This window comes from Dromiciops gliroides, chromosome 3 (genome assembly GCF_019393635.1).
Source record: "Dromiciops gliroides isolate mDroGli1 chromosome 3, mDroGli1.pri, whole genome shotgun sequence".
Lineage (NCBI taxonomy): Eukaryota > Metazoa > Chordata > Mammalia > Microbiotheria > Microbiotheriidae > Dromiciops > Dromiciops gliroides.
The window spans coordinates 511199866-511223892 of NC_057863.1; positions in this window are offsets into that span (position 1 = coordinate 511199866).

The window sequence follows — 24027 nt, forward strand, 5'->3', positions numbered from 1 at the left end:
CAAAATCCTTGTCATTCAAAGCCCTGCATAACTTAGCCCCCTCCTACCTTTCCAACATGTACTCTTTAATCCAGTGACACTGGCTTCTTGGATGTTTCGCACTCCATCCCTCCCTTTTATTTTTTTTTCACTTATTAGTATTTTATTTTTCCCAATTACATGTAAAGATAGTTTTTAATATTCATTATATGTTAGATTTTGAGTTCCCAATTTCCCCCCTCTCCCTCCTTCCCCAAGATTGCAAGCAATCTGGTATAGGTTCTACAGTACAATCATGTCAAACACATTTCTGCCATCAGTCATGCTGTGAGAGAAATTAGAACAAAAGGGGAAAAACACAAGAAAGAAAAAACAAAGTGAAAACAGCCTGCCTTGATCTGCATTCAGACTCCATAGTTCTTTCTCTGGATGTGGAGAGCATTTTCCATCATGAGTCCTTTGGAATTGTCTTGGATCATTGTATTGCTGAGAAGAGCCAAGTCTATCATACTTGATCATTGCACAATGTTGATGTTACTATGCACAATGTTCTCCTGGTTCTGCTCATCTCACTCAGCATCAGTTCATGTAAGTCTTTCCAGGTTTCTCTGAAATCAGCCTGCTCATCATTTCTTATAGCACAATAGTATTCCATCACATTCATATATCACAACTTGTTCAGCCCTTCCCCAGTGGATGAACATCCCCTCAATTTTCAATTCTTTGTCACCACAAAGAGAGCTACTATAAGTATTTTTGTACATGTGGGTCCTTTTCACTTTGTATGATCTCTTTGCATCCCTCCACTCTAGGCATTTTTTCCTTCCTTCCTTCCTTCCTTCCTTCCTTCCTTCCTTCCTTCCTTCCTTCCTTCCTTCCTTCCTTCCTTCCTTCCTTCCTTCCTTCCTTTCTTCTTCTTCTTCTTCTTCTTCTTCTTCTTCTTCTTCTTCTTCTTCTTCTTCTTCTTCTTCTTCTTCTTCTTCTTCTTCTTCTTCTTCTTCTTCTTCTTCTTCTTCTTCTTCTTCTTCTTCTTCTTCTTCTTCTTCTTCTTCTTCTTCTTCTTCCAGGCAATGAGGGTTAAGTGACTTGCCCAGGGTCACAGAGCTAGTAAGTGTCAAGTGTTTGATGCCACATTTGAACTCAGGTCCTCCTGATTCCAGGGCCAGTGCTTTTTCCACTGCACCACCCAGCTGCCCCCAACTCTGGGTATTTTCTCTGGATATTCCCCATACCCTGAATGCTCTCTCCTCATCATTACCTCCTGGCTTCCCTGGCTTCCTTTAAAGTCCCAAATAAATGCCTACCTTCTACAGAAGCCTTTCTAAATCCTTCCTAATTCTAGTGCTTCCCTGCATTAATTATTTCCATGACTTCTTTGTACATATTTGTTTGCTTATTTTCTCCCCCATTAGAATGTGAGCTCCTGGACTGTCTTTTGTCTTTCTTTGTATATCTAGCACTTAACACAGGCTTATTAACTAACTGACTGATTGATAGTTCAAACATACAAATTGCTGTAAAAGGAGGTGATCTAGTTATGTAGCAACAGTGAAATAGAATGGATAAATAGCCCACAGGTTACACTAACATCCACAAAATAATGAGGTAAATAAGAGAAAGTTTCCAGTGTGTTGGGTAGATCTCTATAAAGGAATCATTTGAGAACATGAAAAAGAATCACAGAGGATAAAGAAGGCAAGGATGGCTTTTGAGCTATATTAGTGGGAGAGGTAACCATGCCAAAGAGATCTCTGGAAGAAAGATTTTGAATGTGAAAAATGCTATTTGTAATAATAATTAGCATGAAAACAAATTTTGCCCACATTTGAGTTGAGGAACAATACAGATGATCTGGAAAGATCATTCTTCTACTTTTTTATTTATTTATTTTTTTTAGTTCGGGGCAATGAGGGTTAAGTGACTTGCCCAGGGTCACACAGCTAGTAAGTGTCAAGTGTCTGAGGTTAGATTTGAACTCAGGTCCTCCTGAATCCAGGGCCAGTGCTCTATCCACTGTACCACCTAGCTGCCCCCAAGATCATTCTTGTCTTGTTTCATGGAATTCAAGTAGGAAATGGCCCAGGCACAAGTCACTATGCTGCTGGTATTGTCATAGTTAATATTCTGTGGACCATTGTGGAACTGCTTTTTGTAATTAAAAGTTCTGTTCCAGTGCATCATGGGCACATCTTTTCTATATGTTTACTTTAATCATTTATATTTAGTATAGGCTGACATGAAAATTATTTTAATTTTGTATGGGTCTATTGTTTTGACAATGTAGAGACATTCCCAAGAGTGAGGGAACAATGCCTTACATCAGGAATTGTCTACAAATAACCCACAAAGCATTTAAGTTGAGAGCTGACTGCATGATTTAATTCAATTCAGTAAATATTTCTTAAACTTTTATCTTGTGCAAAGTATTATGCTGTATCTTGAGACTATCAAAATAAAGGGAAAAAAAGATGCATAGCCCATGCCCTCTCAGAGCTTATAATTTAACAGGAAATGATGATGGTAATGCAGCAGAGTGAAATGGGAAATAGCATTCTATTGGGAAAAAAGGACATAGGTTTGAATCCCAGCTCTATTATTTACTTTCTATGTGACCTTGGGCAAATTACTGCTTCCTCTGGACCTCAGTTCCCTCATATATAAAATTAGGGACTTGGACTAGATGATATCTAAAGTTTCTTGTATCCCTACATCTACAATCATGCTTTATTTTTATTTCTCAGTTAATTGTGGCAGTATGAACACTAAAAAAGTCTTCTGTGCTGAGACTTAAAGTCCCCGGTTAGAAAACAAAATTTTAGAAATATATATTCTTAATCTATAATGTGTTAAGTGTATGAAGAGCCAATCCAGACTCTAAATTTCAATTTACTTCACTCTGATTTGCTTAGCCCTCCAGTTTTGTTCCAGCGATGTCTGGCAATGTTTCTACTGTTGAATTTATTATTGTTATTCATCTCATTCTTCTCATCTTTTTTTAATGGAGTTCAGATACAAATGATTGTGGGACATGTCATTACCCTGCTCTTATTCTTTTATATTTAATGTTCTGTGGACTATTGAGGAAGTGGATAAAATAGATGATTTTTATAATTAAACAAAAGTATTGGGATATGAGCTCATTTTCTGTAGGCTCACTGAAAGTATCTCTGAGTCAATTCTGATAGTAGATAGAATAACAGGGATAATGTATGTACTTTGTCCTGTTGCCACATTATTTTGATTTCTTCTTCTTTATCTTTACTTGAAAAGATTTTTGTTCCATACCTCTTGGAGATTTATGGATATTTGTTTGGTGACATCTATTAAAATCATTGTTTAGAGGCAGCTAGGCAGCACGATAAATAGAGGGCTGGACCTGAAGTAAGAAAGACCTAAGCTGAATTGTGGCTTCAGATAAATACTAGCTGTATGACTATTTTTTGTTTTGTTTTGGTTTTTTGGTTTTTTGCGGGGCAATGGGGGTTAAGTGACTTGCCCAGGGTCACACAGCTAGTAAGTGTCAAGTGTCTGAGGCCGGATTTGAACTCAGGTACTCCTGAATCCAGGGCCAGTGCTTTATCCACTGCGCCACCTAGCCGCCCCCTAGCTGTATGACTATTGCCAAGTTACTAAACCTTTTGTCTGCCTCAGTTTCCTCAGTCGTAAAATGGGAATCACAACAGCACCTACCTCACAGGGTTGTTGTGAGGATCAAATAAGATAATATTTTTAAAACTTTAAGCACAGTATCTGGCACATTGTAGGTATCTGACAAATCCTTGTTCCCTTCCCCCTTCTTAAATTTTTGTGGATCAATGTAATGTCCAAAAAGTTGTGGGAAAATATTCTATCTGTGATAATGGTCCAGTTCAAGTACAATTTATATGATGAATCCTCAAGGATGTTTGTATTACAGAGATTTGTCTAATGCTATTTTATTTTTAAAACTGAGCTTCTGATGTATAATTGTAGCAACCAGGTTGCTAGGTATTCAGCAGGGGATACATTTTTATATTCTTCATGGCTATTAGAATTGCTACTATTTCCCTGCATAATATGCACTGTTCAGAAAGTCTGGGATCCTTATAGATAACACTTCTGAAATTTCTGGTGATGAAGAGCTAGCTGTAAATTACTATCATAAGCCTTGTTTCTGTCAACAAATCCCAATGACTTAAATTTGTTTGATGGAGGAATGCATGTGGGTGTTTCTCAGTGAGGACCTTTTGATTCCACTCTTGAATCTTATCCATTTTATAGGCTTTGGGGAGGGGACAGCTATTTAGAGGAAGAAAACTTAGGTGTAGAGGGACTTACATTGTGAATGGTCCAGGGATAGAGTGAGTTTCCAGAATGAAGAGAACCAGATGGGCAGTTAGGTGGCACAGTAGATAGAATGCTGGACCTCAAATCAGGAAGGCTCATGTCTGTGGGTTCAAATATGGCCTCAAACACTTATTAGCTTTGTGACATTGTGCAAGTCACTTGACCCTGTTTGCCTCAGTTTCCTGATCTGTAAAATGTGCTAGGGAAGGAAATGGCAAACCACTCCAGTATCTTTGCCAAGAAAACTCTAAATGGGGTCACTAAGACTTGGACACAACTGAACAACAATAAACCTTAAGGGAAAGAAAAGGCTGGTGGGATTTAGCTGGCACTTGAAGCAAGGCAGAGAAGGCACGAAGTGAAGGTGAGGTGAGAGACTATTCCAGCCATGGGGAAACCCCAGTGCAAATGCCTAGAGTTGGGAGATGGATGTGAGGAACAACAAAGAGGTCAGTCTCACTAGGTTGTAAGAAGACTGGAAATATAGGAGGGGGCTATGTTATAAAGTACTTTGAATGACAAACAGAGGATTTTGCATCCTCTAGATATTCTCCTAGAGATGATAGGGAGCTATTACAATTTATTGAGTACGAAAGTAACATGGTCAAATCTAGGTGATAAGGGACTGCACTAGGGTGGTGGCAGTGTCAGAGGAGAGAAGTGGGCATATACAAGAGATGTTATGAAGATGAAATTGACAGGACTTGGCAACAAATTGGATATGGGAGGTGAGAGTGAGAAGTTGAGGATGTCTCCTAGGTTATGAGTCTGGGTAACTTGGAGGATGGTGACATCCTGACCAATTATAGGAAAGTTTGGAAGTGGGAAGGGTTTGGAGAAAAGATATTTCAGTTTTGGACATATTGAGTGTAAGATGTCTATAGGAAATCCAATTTGAGATATCTAATAGGCAGTTGTAGATGCAAGTCTGGAGGTTGAGAGAGTTTAAGGCTGGAGAAGTGTAACGATTGGAATAACGCCACCTGCTGGATACTTACTGTAGAAGAGTTCTGCCCATGAAGGGAAGGTCTTTGAGGGCAAGACCAGGAGTCAGGAAGTGACGCGGGCTAGTGGGAGGAGGAAGGAAGAGACTGGTGCTCAGTCTCGGGCTCTTTCCTCTGGACTCTGGTGGAGAAGGGAGCTAGAAATGTGCTCTCCCTTTAATAGATAGGAATCTAGGCTTTTCTCTCTCTCTTTACCAAATTCTTATTCTCCTTAATAAATGCTTAAAAGTCTAACTCTTGCTAAAGCTTATAATTTATTGGCGACCACTCATTAGATAGTTTAGACAGTTTAGCTAGAATTTTAGCCCCTTAACAGATGGCTGACCACGAAGAGGAAAGCTAACCCTCAGTCTTCTTCTGATCTTCTGGTTGGGTAAGAAATTTCCCCTCCCTTTCCCTTTAAACTGCTAAGTACTGGCGCATTGGCTGTGTTTTCCCTTTAAATTTTTTCCAATGGACCTTTTAAACTCCCTAATTATCCTATTTTTTATTTTAGTCTGTTTAACCAGACAAATGGGAGATAAGATCATGTTAATGCTTTGTTTTTGTGGATTTTCTATTTTTCTTTTTATTTTTGTTAAAAGAGCCAGCAACTTACTCACACAAGGAAATATCTCTCCCTCTCCCAACCATGCTTTTTCAGAGAAACCTGAAGAGATTCCTGCAGCTTTTCCCAGTTCTAACACTAATTGTTGCTCTAATTTTGCATGCCTGGAGGCAATGACCCACCCTCTAGAAGCTTTTAATCCCCTAGCACCTGGAGGCAAAGTGGGGGAAGAGGAATCCAGGCCTGAGTTCAAAATCAAGTCTGATTCAAATTGCTCTGGTCCCTCCCCTCCTCTCCAGACCCCACCCTCTACTCCTCCTATGGCCAAGCCCATAGCTTCCCCTGCCTGGGAAGTCCAGAGATCTGATGCGCATGCTCACCTTTTTCTAACTACATTTGCAGCTTCAGGCTCAGCCCTTCCCCAGCCTGGCTGTGCTTCTGAGACAACCTTAGAAAACCCTTTAAATTCCAGATATACTCGTTTTGTTCATAATTTTGCTAACCTGCTTTTGTCTTTAATTAGTAATCTTATAAAGCATTTGTATGGTGAAAAGACTGACAGACAATATAGAGGGGTTAAAGAAGAAAAACTTAAGCTGAATGAGAATGACAATCATCACCATAGTTCAAGACTCCGCTTCTTTTGCCATGGAAGTATATATATTTTACAGAAATGTAGAAGTAAACAGCAAGGTATTGATATGAGTATTGGGGATTTTAGATATCAGAATCAAAAGTGTTCTGAATTCACTCAGAGTAATAGTATCAGTTCAGAGGTTACATAGGATTTCTGTGCTATTATATATACATTTTGAAATTAATGGTATGGGTTTATTTTCATAGAGATTTTCATGCTTTTGAGATTGTGTCTTATACTTAGTTTCTAAAACAAGGAGAATATTTGTAAAAGCTTTTTATAGTCATGTGATCAAGTTTATATTTTATAATACTCTTATTGATATTAAGTTCATATTCATTTAGATTTCCTTAGTTTGAATTTCACTGTATTTTATTGTTCCATGTGTATTTTCTTCTATTCATTTGTCTATCTAATTTTGAAACATTGCAAGATGGTTTTGATTTTATTATACAATGTTAATTCTAGGAGTATTGTGCTCCCATATTCTGAGTTGTTTGTTTTTGTTATTTTTTCTCAACTGATTATTTGATCAAACTCTTTAAAGCATTTCCCTGGCAAATTGTTTGCCATGGCAAGTGTAAATTGATTCTAGAAGTATTATTTTTGATAAGCATATTCCAAAAAAAAAAAAAAAAAGAGGGGAACATTTGTAAAAGTTTTCTTTGAGATTGTGTTGTGCTTTAACTTGTATTTAAATATGTTCAGATTTTTCAAAAAAGTAATTGTATACTAGTTAAAAAAAGGGGTATTATTTGAAATTGTTGCATAATTATATATTGTGTTCTGAGTCAAGATGTATTCGCATTTTTTGCAATCATTTATTATCCTCAATTTTTAAATCCATATGAGACTTGGATTATGGGAACTTATCATTTAAGACACTAATTACCTTTATTCTGAGTTATCAGATGCCAGTTGGCCAAGGTGCCATCCAATCACAAGAGGAATACATGCAAGAGCAGACACTGAACTGTCACATGAGGGGAGACATGCATGAAGTCAAGGTATGGCCGAGAGAACGGCTTTTGACAAATGTTGAGGTTGGATTCTCTTGGTTTAATATTTTATTTTATTTTTCCCCACAATATTGTACAGATGGCTGGAAGTATTCATCCCACCCATCTCACTTCTACACCTGGCTTCTATGCTCCCTCCTATATGCCTGATGCCATGGACATCTTAATCCCATGGATCTGATTAAGTCTGACTCAGTTTCCTCCAACATGTTCGGTGGCATGGACGTATATTCCATCCACCTATTTTAAGCCTGGCATACTGTATGGGCAGTATATATTGCTCAAGTGTGGGAATGCTCATATCCCATCATTTCTCTGTTCTTTTATGGTAACCCCCATAATTATCTCAGGTGTCATGATAAATACAGTGTTGAATTTGGCCTTGACACCTGTTACCAATTATATTAGATTTTCTAATTTCTCATAATGGCATGAGGATAATTAGGCAGATGATGCAAAAAGTGATGAAACAAAGATAAAAATTATTTTTAAAAATTAATATCGCAGCAATTGTCTTCTCAATTACCCTCCATAAAGGGGGACTATAATAATAATATAATTTTAAAGAATGGTTCAATTTTTGTTTTATTATATGTTTCATGTGTAACAACTAAGATTATGAATTCCCTTAGACATGTTTTTGAGAACTTTCATTGTTTGATTTGATTATTGACAAAGCTATTTTAAAGTTGTGTTAAGCTCGATTTTGTAGGAAATTTTCCTGGCTGATTACCAGCATCCACACATCAACCCCTGAAAAGACTTCCATTGCACGACTACACCTAGAGGACATCTGAGAAAAGACTTTCAGAGACTTTAAATGAACAGTTTTGATTTGTTGTTTTTGTTGTTTTTTTTTTTTTCTCTTTCTGTTATAATATACACCATCTGTAACATGTATTCTCTGCAGAGGCCCTCCCTTTGCAAGACCAATGTCAAAGCGTCGGTTCATGAGGACAAAAAAAAAAAAATCACCCCTCTGGACAAAACTTTCCTCTCTTCCTTTTCTATATTGTTGTTCACATATTATTAGTTAGCAATAGTTATTATATTCTTTTTACTGTTCCGTCAAGGAAACATTTTGTTTCTTGAGGAACAACAGGGGGGACTGTAACGATTGGAATAACGCCACCTGCTGGATACTTACTGTAGAAGAGTTCTGCCCATGAAGGGAAGGTCTTTGAGGGCAAGACCAGGAGTCAGGAAGTGATGCGGGCTAGTGGGAGGAGGAAGGAAGAGACTGGCGCTCAGTCTCGGGCTCTTTCCTCTGGACTCTGGTGGAGAGCGGAGCTAGAAATGTGCTCTCCCTTTAATAGATAGGAATCTAGGCTTTTCTCTCTCTCTTTACCAAATTCTTATTCTCCTTAATAAATGCTTAAAAGTCTAACTCTTGCTAAAGCTTATAATTTATTGGCGACCACTCATTAGATATTTTAGACAGTTTAGCTAGAATTTTAGCCCCTTAACAGAAGTAAATTTGAGAGTCATTGTCATAGAGATGATAACTAAATCCATGGGAATTGATGAGATCCCCAAGCGAAGTAGTATAGAGAGAGAAGAGAAGAGGGTTAGAAAGGAGCCCTGGGCAATACTCACAGTTAGTGGCCTTGATCTGGATGAAGATCCAACAAAGGAAATTAAGAAAAATCAATCAGGCAGGTAGGAGTATAGGGTAGTGTTGCAGAAAACAATGGAGAAGAAAGTAACAAAAAGATCACTGATTGATAGAGTCAAAGGTAACAGAAGTGAAGAAGTATAAGGATTGAGAAAAGGCCATTAAATATAGCATTTAAGAGATTATTGGTAACCTTGGAGAGAGAAGTTTTTGTTCATGACATGGTCAGAAGCCAGAATGTAGAGAGCTGAGAGAGAGAGAGAGAGAGAGAGAGAGAGAGAGAGAGAGAGAGAGAGAGAAAGAGGGAAGAAAAGGAATGAGGACAGCCTTCTAAAAAAGTTTAGCCACAGAAGGGAGAAAATATATGGGATTATAGCTAACATGGATAGATGGGCCAAGGAAGGGTTTTTTGGGAAATTGAGAGACATTATCATGCTTGTAGGCAGTAGAGAACCAGCCAGGAGTTTTCAATCACGTCCAACTCTTCGTAACCCCATTTGGGGTTTTCTTGGCAAAGATACTAGAGTGATTTACCATTTACTTCTCCAACTCATTTTATAAATGAAGAACTGAGACAAACAGGGTTAAGTGACTTACCCAGGGTGACACAATTAGCTTGTATCTGAGACCAGATTTGAACTCAGGAAGATGAGTCTTCCTGATTCAGACCCAGCACCCTGCTCGTGCCACCTAGCTGCCCCAGCCAGTAGACAAGGAAAGATTGAAGTTAAGTGAGAGAATGGATGATGGGAGGGGAAACCATCTGGAGAAGACAGGATGAAATGAATTACTTGTGCTCATAGAGAGTAAGGAAAAGAGTCACCTCAACATGTGAGATAGGGAGGAGGAGATAGCAGCAGAAAACACCTGAGTGATGTGAGATGAAAGTAATATAGAAATTATATTATTATTACAAAGATTTCCATGAGATGGAGAAGTTATCTACCATGTTTTTTAGTGGAACCATATATCTTGATGTCCTCCATGCTTGACTCCTTTAATTTGGGAGTCAGACACCATGAATTCTATTAAGGAGAGATGATAATGGGTTTGACCAAGAAGATCCATAGTAATAGGGAGACTATACCTATGATTTGGTGCAAAGAATTTCTAGGTGAGCAAACACCCTCTTCCAATGTAGATTGGCACCTTCAAAACAACTTATGGTTCTAGAGAGTTGCCTAAAGCACTGAGGTGTTAAGTGACTTTTGCCCAGGGTCATATTATCAGTAAGTGACAGAAGTAGGACCCAGGTCTTCCTGGCAATCTGCTAAGTCACAATGCCTTTCCAGGCAGAGTCATAAGGGACTTAAACTGTCTCCTTAAGAGACATCATGTTTTATATCAATTGTTCTAGGCATTAGCTCCTCTATTAGAATGCAAGCTTCCTGAGGCAGGTACTTTTTTTCCTGTCTCCCTATCTCTTTACCCCCTCCCTTTTATTTTCATCTTAAGAATATAGCATGGGGCCTGGTAAATTAAAAACAACAACAACAACCTAGGAAGTACTTGATAAATGCCTGTTGATTGACTGGCTGATTGGTGGAATGTTTAAATAAGGAATAGTTCTCTATGCAGACATCAAATATTCCAGAGTTCTCACTATATTCTGGTCTATTTTCCATATTTACAGTATATGAATAACCCATGAGTGCTAAATGGAGTAAAAAAACCTTTCCAATAGTCAATAAAAGCAATAGGAAAGTTATTGGGGTGGCTTATTCAATAATCACCATATTAATGACAAGTTGCTTTATACCCCTGGAACCTTTTTAAGACCTCTCTTCCTCCTCAGTCAAACTACTGTTTTCTTGTATTTGTAGTTGAAGGAGTTTTTGTTTGTTGTTTTGTGTGTGTGTGCTACAACTTCTGAATGCTTTGAATAAAATACAAAAACAGTATTGGCATATATTTGGAAGGATCACTGGTATTCTCACCTTTGGGTAGTAGATAAATAGTGCCTTTTATTTAGAAATGTGGAATCAGATTTAGTCTTAAAAGAAGCAGATAAAGTGCCTTATCAGAAATCAACGTACCACTCTGATGTTTGATCCATTTCTCATGTATCTTCTCTGACTTTACTTATCCAGTTTTGCAGTGAAAGTAGTTTCAGTTACCCTCCTTGAGGTAACTCTTCTGTCATTTATTATATTAGCAGGGCACCAAAGTTTCTGTTTTGCTCTTGATCTAACTTGCATTTTTGTTGAGTTGGGATATAGTAGTGGTGGTGGTAGTGGTAGTAGTAGAAGTAGTCATTGTCATAGTTGGAGGATGAGGAGAAGGAAGAGTGATAGTGGTGGTAGTGGTATAGTGATAATAGTGGTCAGGTAGCAGTAATTATAATAGTGGTGGTAGTATAGTGGTAGTAGTATAGTGGTAGTAGTGGTAGACATAGTGGTATTAAAATTGGTGGTGGTGGTGGTGGTGGTAGTAGTAGTAGTAGTAGTAGTAGAGTAGCAGCAGTAGTAGTAGTGTTGCCAGTTGTGTTGTGGGGTATATAGATGTTAGGGCAGACTAATACTTCTGGTGTGAGGGCTGCAGAGCCCTTTTCAGGGTTGTTTTCCATCTTTGTTGTACACCTGCCACTCAACTCTCACTGGCAGCTCCAAGAAGTCATAGCATGTGCAGCAACCACACCCTGGTATAAGGAAGTAATTGTGATTTGGGGTTTCTATGACCCCATCTTGGGCTAAAATTAGAAGTCCTAGTGCTTTCCCTTGTGCACTGACCTCATGCCAGACACCCACACGCCCACATGGGTCTGGCCAAATTACAATGGGGACAGCTCAGGGGGTATGTTGAACTAATTGGAGACTCAGCATAGCTAAGGACCGCCTTCCGGTTGGGGAGGCAGGAGGGAAGCTGGCCAGCTTGCAGCTGTAGAGCCACCTGTTAGTTCTGTCAATCAAAGCTACCAGCCAATTAACTTGGAGTTGTGTGTGTGTGTGTGTAGACGGCCCTGTTTTCTGGTTTCGATGAGGTTTTCAGGAGCAGAGAGCTCACTCCTGAGTGCAAGAGAGAGGGAGAGAGATGCTGGTGTGGTGGACCTTCAGACTGAGCCAGGAACGCTGCGCAGCTGGTTCTTCTTGAAACTGCGGATTCTGGGTGGTGGTGAGTTTGTGTTGTTGAGGCAAGGCTAGCTCTTTGGAGCTAGCTGGGCTGGAAGCAGGTTCTGGGTGCCTGGGGCCTTTTCTTTTAATCCCAGAGATTTAGATTCTAATCATCTGGGAAGCAGGTCATATTTTTTCTCTTCCCCTATTCCCTTTCTCATTGTCCCTAGCTCTATTAACCTCACTTGTGTTTTAAATTTGTTCCCATTAATAAAACCTGTTTTGCTTTTTTTTAAGAGGCTGTTAATCTCCTTTCTTAACCCAATATTATGGCAAACTGCCCAATTAACTCTCCCCATACTAAATTTGGTCCTTATACTGGTAAACTGTTTCAGCAGACAGGCTGAATCAGGATGAGGATAACTGAGGTCTCTCAAACACTTTGGTGAATTAGGGGGATGTCTACCCCAAGCACCTGAAGACTTTTCCCAGTGGAACAGGTGTATGTGAATAATTTCAACATCCATGAAGGCAGCTGAAGCAGCAGTCACTGTGGAGCACTTAGAACTCAGTCAGACATTGAAAACACCAAGGCCATCCACAGTATACCCAGCTGTCATCAGTAATCTTGACTTTTGTCTTGCCATTGGACACCAGTGGCTCTGGAAGAGAAGGTGAGGCCCAACGACCTCACACAACTCTGTGTCACTTAAATCCACTTATGCATAAGTCAAAAGACATCACCCATACCCTCTTACAATTTTACCTGCCTCAGAGTCCTATGTAGATAGGCAGGTGATAAAGCAACAGGTGCGGATACACTGAGGTGACCAGTCCAGGAGTCCTCTTTTCACTAGAAGCAGCAGTGGGATTCAGCAGCCCCCTGGGTGTCTAAGCAACCTTTTTCTTTTTTTTCTTTTTTTTTTTGCGGGGCAATGAGGGTTAAGCGACTGGCCTAGGGTCACACAGATAGTAGGTGTCAAATGTCTGAGGCCAGATTTGAACTCAGGTACTCCTGAATCCAGGGCTGGTACTTTATCCATTGTACCACCTAGCTACCCCCTGAGCAACCTTTTGAAAGGGCCACACTGCTCACCTCCTGGCATGAGGAAGGGAGTGGAAAAGGTACCCTAAAAATTGCCTGCTTCACACAACCTAACCCTGGCCTGCTTATTGCAGCAGGTGGGGATCCTAACCTGTGATCAAAATACAAAAAAAGTACAAAAAATTTTGTGTGATGATTCTATTCACCATTGGTACATGGAATGTGAGTACAATTATGGAAAACACAAAATCCAGTATACCTGAAAGACAAACAGCTCTTGTTGTGAGGGAACTCAGGAGGTATTACATCTAAATAGCAGCCCTGAGAAAAACAAAGTTGGCAAATGAAGGCCAGCTTACTGAAGTCAGGGATGGATAAATGTTTTTTTGGAGTGGCAACCATGATGGCAATTCCATGAAGCTGGCATAGGTTTTGTAATCAAAACTAATTGAGTCCAAAAGCTTGTTTGCCTCCCAAAAGGAGTGAATGACAGGCTCATGACAATGTGATTGCCACTTCCAAGAAAGTGTCGTACCACAATCATCAGTGCCTCTGCTCCTACCATGATGAACCTTAATAAGGTCAAAGAAAAATTTTATGAAGACCTGGAAGTCCTCATCATCAATGTGCCAAAAGAGGCTAAGCTTATAATTCTGGGCGACTTCAACGATGGAATAGGCTCAAACTATCAGACATGGCAGGAAGTCCTTGGGAGGAATGCAGTCAGAAACAGCAATAGCAACAATCATTTACTAATGAGGACTTGTACATCTCTTGACTTTCTCATCACCAACAGTCTTCCATTTACCTAAATGTAGTAAAACATTGCAAATGCACCCTCACAGCAGATATTGGTATTTAATATGTCGTTGTAAGGAGAAGAGGTAGAAAGGATGTGAGAATGAGGAAGTTGATATGTGGTGCAGAGTGCTAGACTGATTATAGGCTTATCCTCTCTAAGCTAAACATTTACATTCACAAAAAGCAGCAACCCCAAGGTAAGATGACTACCAAAAGAATTAATGTCAACAGATTAGAGCTCTTCTCCCAGTTCATTGCTAACTTGGAGGGAAAGCTGAGGCAACATATGGTTGCCACAGTGGAACAGAGAAGGAATGGGTAAATTTCAGAGATTTGGTGTACAGTACACAAAAACACTAAGATCCGTTTGGTGAAGACAATGGGGAAATTCAGCAGCTGCCAAACAAAAAACAAGAACTTCATGGAGTTTACTAGCAGGATAGTTTTTCTGTCTAAAAGAAGGTAACCTTTAAATCCATTGGAAGTAAAGTGCAAGCAAGGCCTAGAGAGAAGCAGGATTCTTGGGTCAGTAAGAAGGTAGATGAAATCAAGTTTTACACTTATAGTAGCCATCCAAAGTGCTTTTATGATGCCCTGAAGGCTATTTGTGAGCCAAAGATCTATGGTGCATTTCAACTACTCAGTGCTGATGGAACCACATTGATTAGTGATAAGAATATGATCCTGAGGAGATGGTCTGATCACTTCCATAGTGTTCTCAACAGACTGTCATCAATCAATGCTGAAGCCATTGACCATATACCTCAGGTTGAAGTCAATCCCTCTCTAGCTGAACTTCCAACTGAAGAAAAGATTTTTAAATACCCTTAGTTTCCTCTTGTGTGGCAAAATACCTGGTGCTGATTTTATTCCAGTGGACATTTACAAGGCATGGAGTCTACTACTCATATAAAAACTGACTGAAATCTTTTAGATTATATGTCAAGAGGAGGTTATCCCCCAGGAGTTCAAGGAGGACTCCATTGTCTGTCTTTATAAATGAAAAGGAAATGGGTTTTCCTGTGACAATCACAGGGTGTGTGTGTGTGGGGGGGGGTCCTCTCTTATAGGATACACAAGGAAAACACTAGGTTTAAGAGTAGTTAGGAAAGTTTTCCTGTACAAGACAGGGTTTTAGTGGGGTCTTAAAGGAAGCTAAGGAAGGTAGTATGTAAAAATGAGGAGGAAGAGAGTTGCAGCCTAAGAAAAGGCCAGAAGGCAAGAGAAGGAGTGTTTTGTCCAAGAAAGCCTAGAGACCAGTGTCACTGGATTGAAAAGTACCTTTTGGGAGTGTAAGAAGAATGGAAAGGAGGCAGCTAGGTGGTGCAGTGGATAAAGCACCTGCCCTGGATTCAGGAGGACCTGAGTTCAAATCTGACCTCAGACACTTGACACTAACTAGCTATGTGACCTTGGGCAAGTCACTTAACCCTCATTGCACTAGAAAAACAAAAACAAAAAAAGAAGAAGAATGGAAAAGTAGGAGGGAGCTAGATTATGAAGGGCTTTGAATGCCACACAGAGAATTTTGTATTTGATCCTGGAGGTGATAAAGACCATTAGAATGTATTGAGTAGGGGGCAGCTAGGTGATGCAGTGGATAAAGCACCGGCCCTGGATTCAGGAGTACCTGAGTTCAAATCCGGCCTCAGACACTTGACACTTACTAGCTGTGTGACCCTGGGCAAGTCACTTAACCCCCATTGCCCTGCAAAAAAAAAAAAAAAAGAATGTATTGAGTAGGGAAACTGGGGGTGGGTGTCTGGGGGGCTTTGTGACACAGTTGCACCATGCTTTAGGAAAATCATTTTGATGGATAAATGGAGGATGGGTTGGAGTAGGGAAAGACTTAAGGCAGGCAGACCCACTAACAGGTTACTGCTAATCAAGGTATGAGGTGTTGAAAACCTGCTCTAGAGAGGCAGTAGTCTATAGGCCTTAGCAAAAAATTGGAAATGAGAGTTGAGAGATAATGCGGAGTCAAAGATGGCACCTAGGTTGTAAGTCTGAGAAACTGGCAGGACGGTGTTGTCCTCTACAGTAATAGGGAAGTTGGGAGAGGGGATCATTGTTTAGAGGGAAAGATAATGAGTTCTTAGTGTTTAGTTTAAGTTTTTGTGTAAGAGTGTTTAGTTTAAGATGACTACTGGACATTCAACTTGAGATTTCTGAAAGGTACTTGTAGATAGGGGATTGGAGCTCAGCAGAAAGATTGGGTCAGGATAGGTAGATTTGAGAATCACCAATCTAGAGATCAACATTAGACCCATGGGATTTATACTTGATCATTGAAAAAATCAGTTTTGTACATGTATAATTATGCCTTGTTAAATTGCTTGCCTTCTCAATGATGGGGGAGAGGAGGGAGTGTAGGAGAGAATTTGGAACTCAAAATTGTAAAAACCAAAGGTTTTTAATTGTTTTTACATATGATTGGGAAAAATAAAATATTAAAATTCAGAAAAAGAAAAGAATATTTTTTTTAATTAGCAAAACACTAACTTAGCAAGAGCCATATGACATTTTTGCTGTGTCAAAGCCTCAATTGAATACTACGAAAGATCTCTGGTTGTTGAAAAGTGCAACCCCTCAACAGATGCCTCTACAGCTTTTCAAGCAGTCTTCATGCGTTGCTATGGCCAACCTGGTGACCAGCTTTGTAGCAATGAAGCTTACTTCATTTATCCAGGCCTTGACAACAGGCACGCACACACACCATTCCCACGCACTATGCTCAGCCATTCCAGGTTGGAAAGACCTGACAAGAGCTTGGTTTTCATAGACATAGCCTTAAGAACCCAGAGTTACCTCCACATTATTATGTGTAGGAGGGCTGTAGAGTATTTGTTCCCCTAGAACTTATTCGCCAATAACCCCCAGCCTTTTGATCCTCTGAGTCTCTGTTCATTTTTTTTTTCTGAATTTTTTGCTTTTTTTTGGTGTGTGTGTATTTAGTATGCTTTACTAAAAAACATTTTTTTTTTTCAGAATGAGTTGTGGTCATGGAAAACCTTAATTCTCTTATTTACTCAGATCTAAGTAATAACAGCACTGCTTACAAAAAGTCAGTACGAGATCTGCCATGTGTATTAATAGATCCCAAGGACATTAAAGCAGCTATAGAAATAAGCAAGGGCCTAGAAGTGATTAGGTTGAGCCTAAGGGAAATCCATCTGTGAGAAAGTTAGATTCTTTAATAACCTATTGCAAGGAGTCTGCAGAGCAAAGGAAACAGAGAGTTCAATTCAATTGAGTGAGTATTCATTGATCTCTTATAATGGTCTGGGCACCATGGAGCATACAAAAGAATGAAAAGATTAGGTATGAGCTCTTGGGAATCTTCTTCTTATAGGGAAGACCAGATTAGTGCTTTTTAAAAGTTATCTAACAATGTAAGGCCAAGTATGATAAAGAGACAAATACCTAATGAATGGGGAGGTGGGGGTGAGATGGATTAAAACACCAGGAGATCTCTCAAAAACAGTGAAATGACAGCTCTGGAGCCAAGACAAAAAAGCAGAGAGCACCAAACTTGACAAATGGGAGGCTTGTGGTTGATATTATTTTGTGGGTATTTTTGCTTCAGATTACTTGGTTGTCCTAGGTTTCTACCCTGATCGCCACCTCAGAGTTACCTTCCACCTCAAACCTTTGATGTTTAGAACCCTGGATTTTCAAGGACCTCTCTGTCACCTCAGAATAGAATGTTAGGAACTTCAGAATCCCTGGGGCTAGGCTGGCCCCATTTGGTTGCTGTCCCCATTTGGTTGCTGCCCACTTCCTACTGCTGCTCCCCAGGGCTTCTAAGGTTTTCTGACCACTCTGGGGCTTTCTCAGCGGAGCCTCCCACTCTTGCTGCCTGCAGACACAGAGCCACATGCCACACATGCCTTGTCTCTGGTTATGCTGGGAGGCTATCCTGCACACACACTCCCCCCCAAGTTGGCTTTGCTAGGGGTGGCTGAGGAGGGGATATTGTTGCTTGTGGGCCTCTGGCAGACATTTTGTGAATATCTAGGGTGGAAAAAGTCATTTACTATAGTTTTTCATTTGATTTTTTAAAAACATTAGTCTGTCTGGTGTGAAATTGAGGGTTTTGATGGAGTAGGCATATAGGAGCTGGGCAGTCTGACCCCAAATCCAGTGATCTTTTTTCACTATAACAGGCTGCTTAATGATTTATTCAGCTTAACAACTCTCCATTAAAGCCTAGAGACATAATAGCCTAGCTTTGGGAGAAGGGAGCAGAAAGGAGATACAAGGAAGGAAGGAAGGAGGGAGGGGGGGAGGAAGGGAGAATTTATTGAGTGTCTACTATGTGTCAGGAACTGTGCTAAGCACTTTACAAATATCTCATTTGCTGTTCACAATAACCCTGAGGTCAATGTTAGTACTATCCTTATTTTATAGTTGAGAAAAGTGAGGGAAACAGTAGTTAAGTGACTTGTCCCGCATCACAGGACTAGTAAGTGTCTTAGGATGGATTTTAACTCAGGTCTTCCTGACTCCTGGTCCAGCTTTCTATTCAGTTCACCACTTAGCTGCCCATATCAATCAATCAACAAAGCATTTATTCGGTATCTACTATGAGACACTGTGCTAGGTTTTATGCATACAAAGAAAAAAATGAAATGGTTCTTGGAGCTTACATTCTATTATAGGATACAAAGGAAATTAATCTTTTTTCCAATTACATGCAAAAACAATTTTAACATTCATTTTTTTAAAAAATTGAGATCCAAATTGTCTTTCTCCTTCCCTCTCCTCCCTACTCATTGAGAAGGCAAGCAATTTGATATAGGTTATACATGTCCAGTCATGCAAAACATTTTCATATTAGCCATGTTGTGAAAGAAAACACAGACTCCCCAATAAAAACACCAAGAAAAATAAAAACGTTTTTGAAAATTATGCTTCAGTCTACACTCAGAATCCATCAGTTCTTTCTTTGGAGTTGCATAGCATTTTTCATCATGAGTCCTTTGGAATTGTCTTAGATCATTTTATTTCTGAGGATAGTTAAGTCATTGACCATTGATCATTGTAAAATAGTGCAGTTACTGTGTACAATATTCTCCTGGTTCTGCTCAACTAATTTTCCATCAATTCATGTAAGTCTTCCTAGATTTTTCTGAAAGGATTCTGTTCAACATTTCTTATAGCATAATAATATTCCATCACAATCATATGCCACAACTTGTTCAGGCCTTCCCCAATTGATGGTCATCCACTCAATTTCCAATTCTTTGCCACCACAAAAGTGCTGCTATAAATATTTTTTGTACATAAAGGTCCTTTTGCTTTTAAAAAAAAAAAAAAGACAACTCTTTGGGATACAGACCTGGTAGTAATATTGCTGAGTCAAAGGGTGCGTTTGTACAGTTTTATAGCCCTTGAGACAAAGGTAATTAAGACATGTCCCTCACTCAAGGAACTTAAAGTCTTACAGGAGAGGTTGACAGGGTCAAAATAACAAATTAGATGAGCTGACAGAGAAGTTAGCCTGGGGTAGGGAGAGGGGCATTTTTAAGAGACTAACTCTATTGAAGCTTTGAACAAGCCCATTGGTACCTCATTGATTAGAAGTTGTGTGGGAAAATTATGGATTTGAGTCAGATTAAACTCTGAGGATGGAGTATGAAAGATACCTAGCCCCGCCCCGCCCCCAAGAATAGCTAGCCTCTCACTTTGCCTAAAAGTTAATTGCTTGTCAAATTCTCACTGTTTCCTTTAAGTTTTATTGTTGAGATAATGGACTTGGGACAGTTCTGTAAACTTTGGGGATGGGGTCTGGGAGATATCCAGTCCCCCAGTAAGTTTTATTACTTGTCACAGTTCTACCAATTAGCACTATTTACTTTACTTCTGCTTAATTCCCACATGCCAGCTACACCTTGGTTTATGGCCTGTAATAAAAATCGTGTCTCCGAATACTCGACTTACTCCCCTCTCACATGTCAAAACCCCAGTCCCTGTCATGATTAATTGCAGTCAGATAAGGGAGTGATTTCTGCCTCCCTCTTTCTTTGACATTCCTCAGACTTGTACCCCTTCCCCTTCTCCCCTTTGTTCTTGGACATGTCTCCATACATGGATCACGAGCTGGGTATGCACCTTGGGTGAGACAGGATTGGATGTTAGATTGTGAGCTCATCTACCCTAGGTGTACGTGGAGACAGTCCTTTTTAAGATTACTATATGGGGCAGCTAGATGGCACAGTGGATAGAGCACCAGCCCTGGAGTCAGGAGTACCTGAGTTCAAATCCAGCCTCAGACACTTAACACTTACTAGCTGTGTGACCCTGGGCAAGTCACTTAACCCCAATTGCCTCACTAAAAAAATAAATAAATAAAAGATTACTATAAAAACCTAGAGGATTGGGCCTATATTTGCAAGACTCCAATGTGTAATTGGTTTTTGCCCGTCTTCATGAGGATGTAATAAATCTGTCTCTGCTTGACTTGGTGGTCTCCTCGAGTTATTTGGGTAAACTGAGGCAGTTTGTCCCAAACAAAGTGAATCGGTTTGCTTGGATTCCTGGGTGAAGAACACCCACCCTTTTTGGTGGCCTATGAAAAAAGGAGTCTTCACTGAGGAATCGGGCTTTTGGCCTTTTGGGGTGGCAGGTGATTTCCCACCAAATGATCATGAAAGATTAATAGAGTATGTGCTAGGCCTGGATCCTGGTCCTGGAATAAGGTTCCAACAGGAGCTGATAAATTCTTCATGTGTTCTCTCTCACACAACCCAAATGAAAAGTTCTTAGACTCCAAATTCTTGGTCCCAGTCTTGATAAGGCAATGGAAACCTGGGTGATGGTGGTTATGAAGGAGAATACCACATGGTTAATGGGATGGAAGACCCTGAACCTCAGTTTTCTGGACAATTATTTCAAGTTTCTATCTCCAGTCTCCTACATGATGGAGGAGAAAATTCCTAGATAGTATGAGCCCAGAATCTTGCCTTCTATTAAGAAATGGGGAATTTCCCAAGTAGCTTCAATCTCTTGAGGAAAAGAGATTCTCACATTTTTGGCCACAGATCTGGAGGTAAACAAGAAATTAGGGGCAGCTAGATGGCGCAGTGGATAGAGCACCAGCCCTGGAGTCAGGAGTACCTGAGTTCAAATCCGGCCTCAGACACTTAACACTTACTAGCTGTGTGACCCTGGACAAGTCACTTAACTCCAATTGCCTCACTAAAAAAAAAATAAATAAATAAAGTGTATATACTTCTCTGATCAGGAACAATGCAATTAGCTAAGCAAACAAATTAGCTCCCTCTATGGGGCTTTAAAATAGCCAAACCCTGGACAAATTACAACAGCTCAAGAGTGGAAGAGATTGTAAGTCAGGAGCTGCCTATGGAGAAAATGGGAGAGTGGAAAGTGTAGACAGAGAAAGGAATGTCTCTCCTCTCCCTCTCCCCCCACCCCCACATCTCTTAGCATTAGTTATGGAGCTTTGAAGGGGAGCTACTGGATCAGTCAAAGACATTCACATTTCCAGATAGACATGAATATAGAGAAAATCACCAAAGGGAAAGAGCAGCCTCAAGATGTGTGACCCTTGACAGCAGAGAATAGAATTGGACTATGAAGAAAAGACACTGGGTAACCCATCTAGCAGACATGCTATGCCCAAGGTGAACCCTGCCAGCATTAATGCAAGTTGGGAGAATGATACTCTAGAAAGGGTATTATCCATATGATTTAGTATAGTGTGAAATAAAACTATGGACATGAGTTGTAGTCAGATTGGAAAGAGCGTGGAATATTAGGCAAAAATAGATTGTCTTTTTCCTATAGGCAAAGGGGCTTATGCCCTAACATCTTTCTTATTTGTCTCTCTATTTAATTCTCTTCTGTGACTATTTCAAAATTTTTCTTCTCTCATCATGCTTCCAACCATACCCCACACCTAAGACGTATAATTTGTCCTCCTGCTTAACTAAGGAGAATGAGACTATGCAGTGTGAGTTACTCAGCCTCCCATTTCTATTCATCAAAACTTCTACACATCATTCTCTCATTTTCTCCTTGCATTTGGTCTCAGAAGAAGAGGCATTCCTACCCCTCACAAAGCTTCATTAATATTTTCCATTTATTATTATTATTATTATTACATTATTGTTTGATTAAAATACTACACGGTTCTTAGAAAATTAAACATAAGTAAATATCCCCTTTGCTAGATCATCATTCATCTTCTATCCAATTACTGAAAATGTCCCTAAAGGTTGCTTTTGGGTCCTCTTCCTTTCTCTTGCTATACTGTCTTTTGGTAATCTCGTTACCTGGATTTATTATTATTGTTGTTGTTGTTTTTGTTTTTGTGGGACAATGGGATTTAAGTGACTTGCCCAGGATCACACAGCTAGTAAGTGTCAAGTGTCTGGGGCCGGATTTGAACTCAGGTACTACTGAATCCAGGGCCGGTGCTTTATCCATTGGGCCACCTAGCTGCCCTGTCACCTGGATTTAAAGTCAGGAAGACCTGGGTTCAAATCCTGCCACTTTAGCTTTTTCTGCCTCCATTTCTTTATCTATGAAAGGAGGTTGGAAGTTCCCTTCCAGACTTAAATCCTACAACTTCACATGAAGTCAGTTATTATCTCTAAGCAGTTGTCTCCCAAATGTATACATCTAGCCCTCATTTCTTTTCCTGGATTCTAATCCCTCACAGTCATTTACTTGTTCAATAGCTTCTGCATGTCCAGTCAGCAGAGCCATAACAGAGAATATTTTCACCCCATTGAAATGTGGGGTGGGAATGTAGTTGTGATGCAGAGAACAGTATGACAGCCAGCATAGCATTCTGGGAGAAGGGGCAGTCTGACTCTTCTCTTCAGGTTGAGAAGGAAAGTAAGACCCACAAGAAGAGGACCATAGTGACAGAACTCTAGGGGTATATACCATGGCCCAAGGTAGGTGCCTGATGGATGATCATATGGTGAAGATTAGAAGGGGCAACAGTAGGAAATTCTATGTCAACAACCTGGAGCAAAGTAATGACTGACTAGTAATGGCCCTGGGAGCTGCTAGGTGATAGTAGAAAGCCAGGAGTGGAGTCAGGAAGACCTGAGTTTAAATCTAGCCTTGGACACTTATAAGTTGTGTAACTCTGGGTAAGTCACTTAACCCTTTTTGCCTCCGTTTCCTTATTTGTAAAATGAGCTGGAGAACAAAATGACAAATCACTCTAGTATCTTTGACAAGAAAACCCCAAATGGGGTCATGAAGAATCAGAAAAGACTGAAATAACTGAACAACAACAAAAAGTAATGTCCCGGGCAGCTAGGTGGCGCAGTGGATAAAGTACTGGCCCTGAATTCAGGAGGACCTGAGTTCAAATCCAGCATCAGACACTTGACACTAGCTGTGTGACCTTGGGCAAGTCACTTAACCCTCATTGCCCCACAAAGAAAAAAAAGGGGGAAAAAAAGTAATGTCCCCATTCATTCGTATCTCAAATTCAAAATGTCCAAAATAAAACTCTTTATCCTCTCCCCCTCCCCAAACTCACCTTTTCCTCCAAGCTTCTCTGCTTATGTGGAAAGAATTACTATCCAAAAATCCAAGCTGATAACCTCAGAGTAATCCTCAATTCTTCCTTCCCTCTTACTTCTCATATTTAATTGGTTACCAATTTTTTGCTCTAGTCCAAAACATTTCTCACATCTGTCCCCTTTTTTCACTCACAGGGCTACTACCTTAGTTCAGCCTCTTATTGCTTCTCCCTTGGGCTGTAGCTTTCTAATTGTTCTCCTTTCCTCTGTTCCCTTTCCATATGGCAACCCCATATGGAGTCTCGTAACTGAATGTGGAGGCTGTGAAAAATTTGGCAACAGTAAAAGGTTATATATATCTATATACTCGGGGTCATGTCAAAATTTCTCTGGCAAAAAGGGGTCACAAGTAGAAAAAGTTTAAGAAGCTTTGGTCTGTTTGATGTTTCCTACTTAGGATTCCCATCTCCCACCTCAATGCCTTTGCCCAGGCTG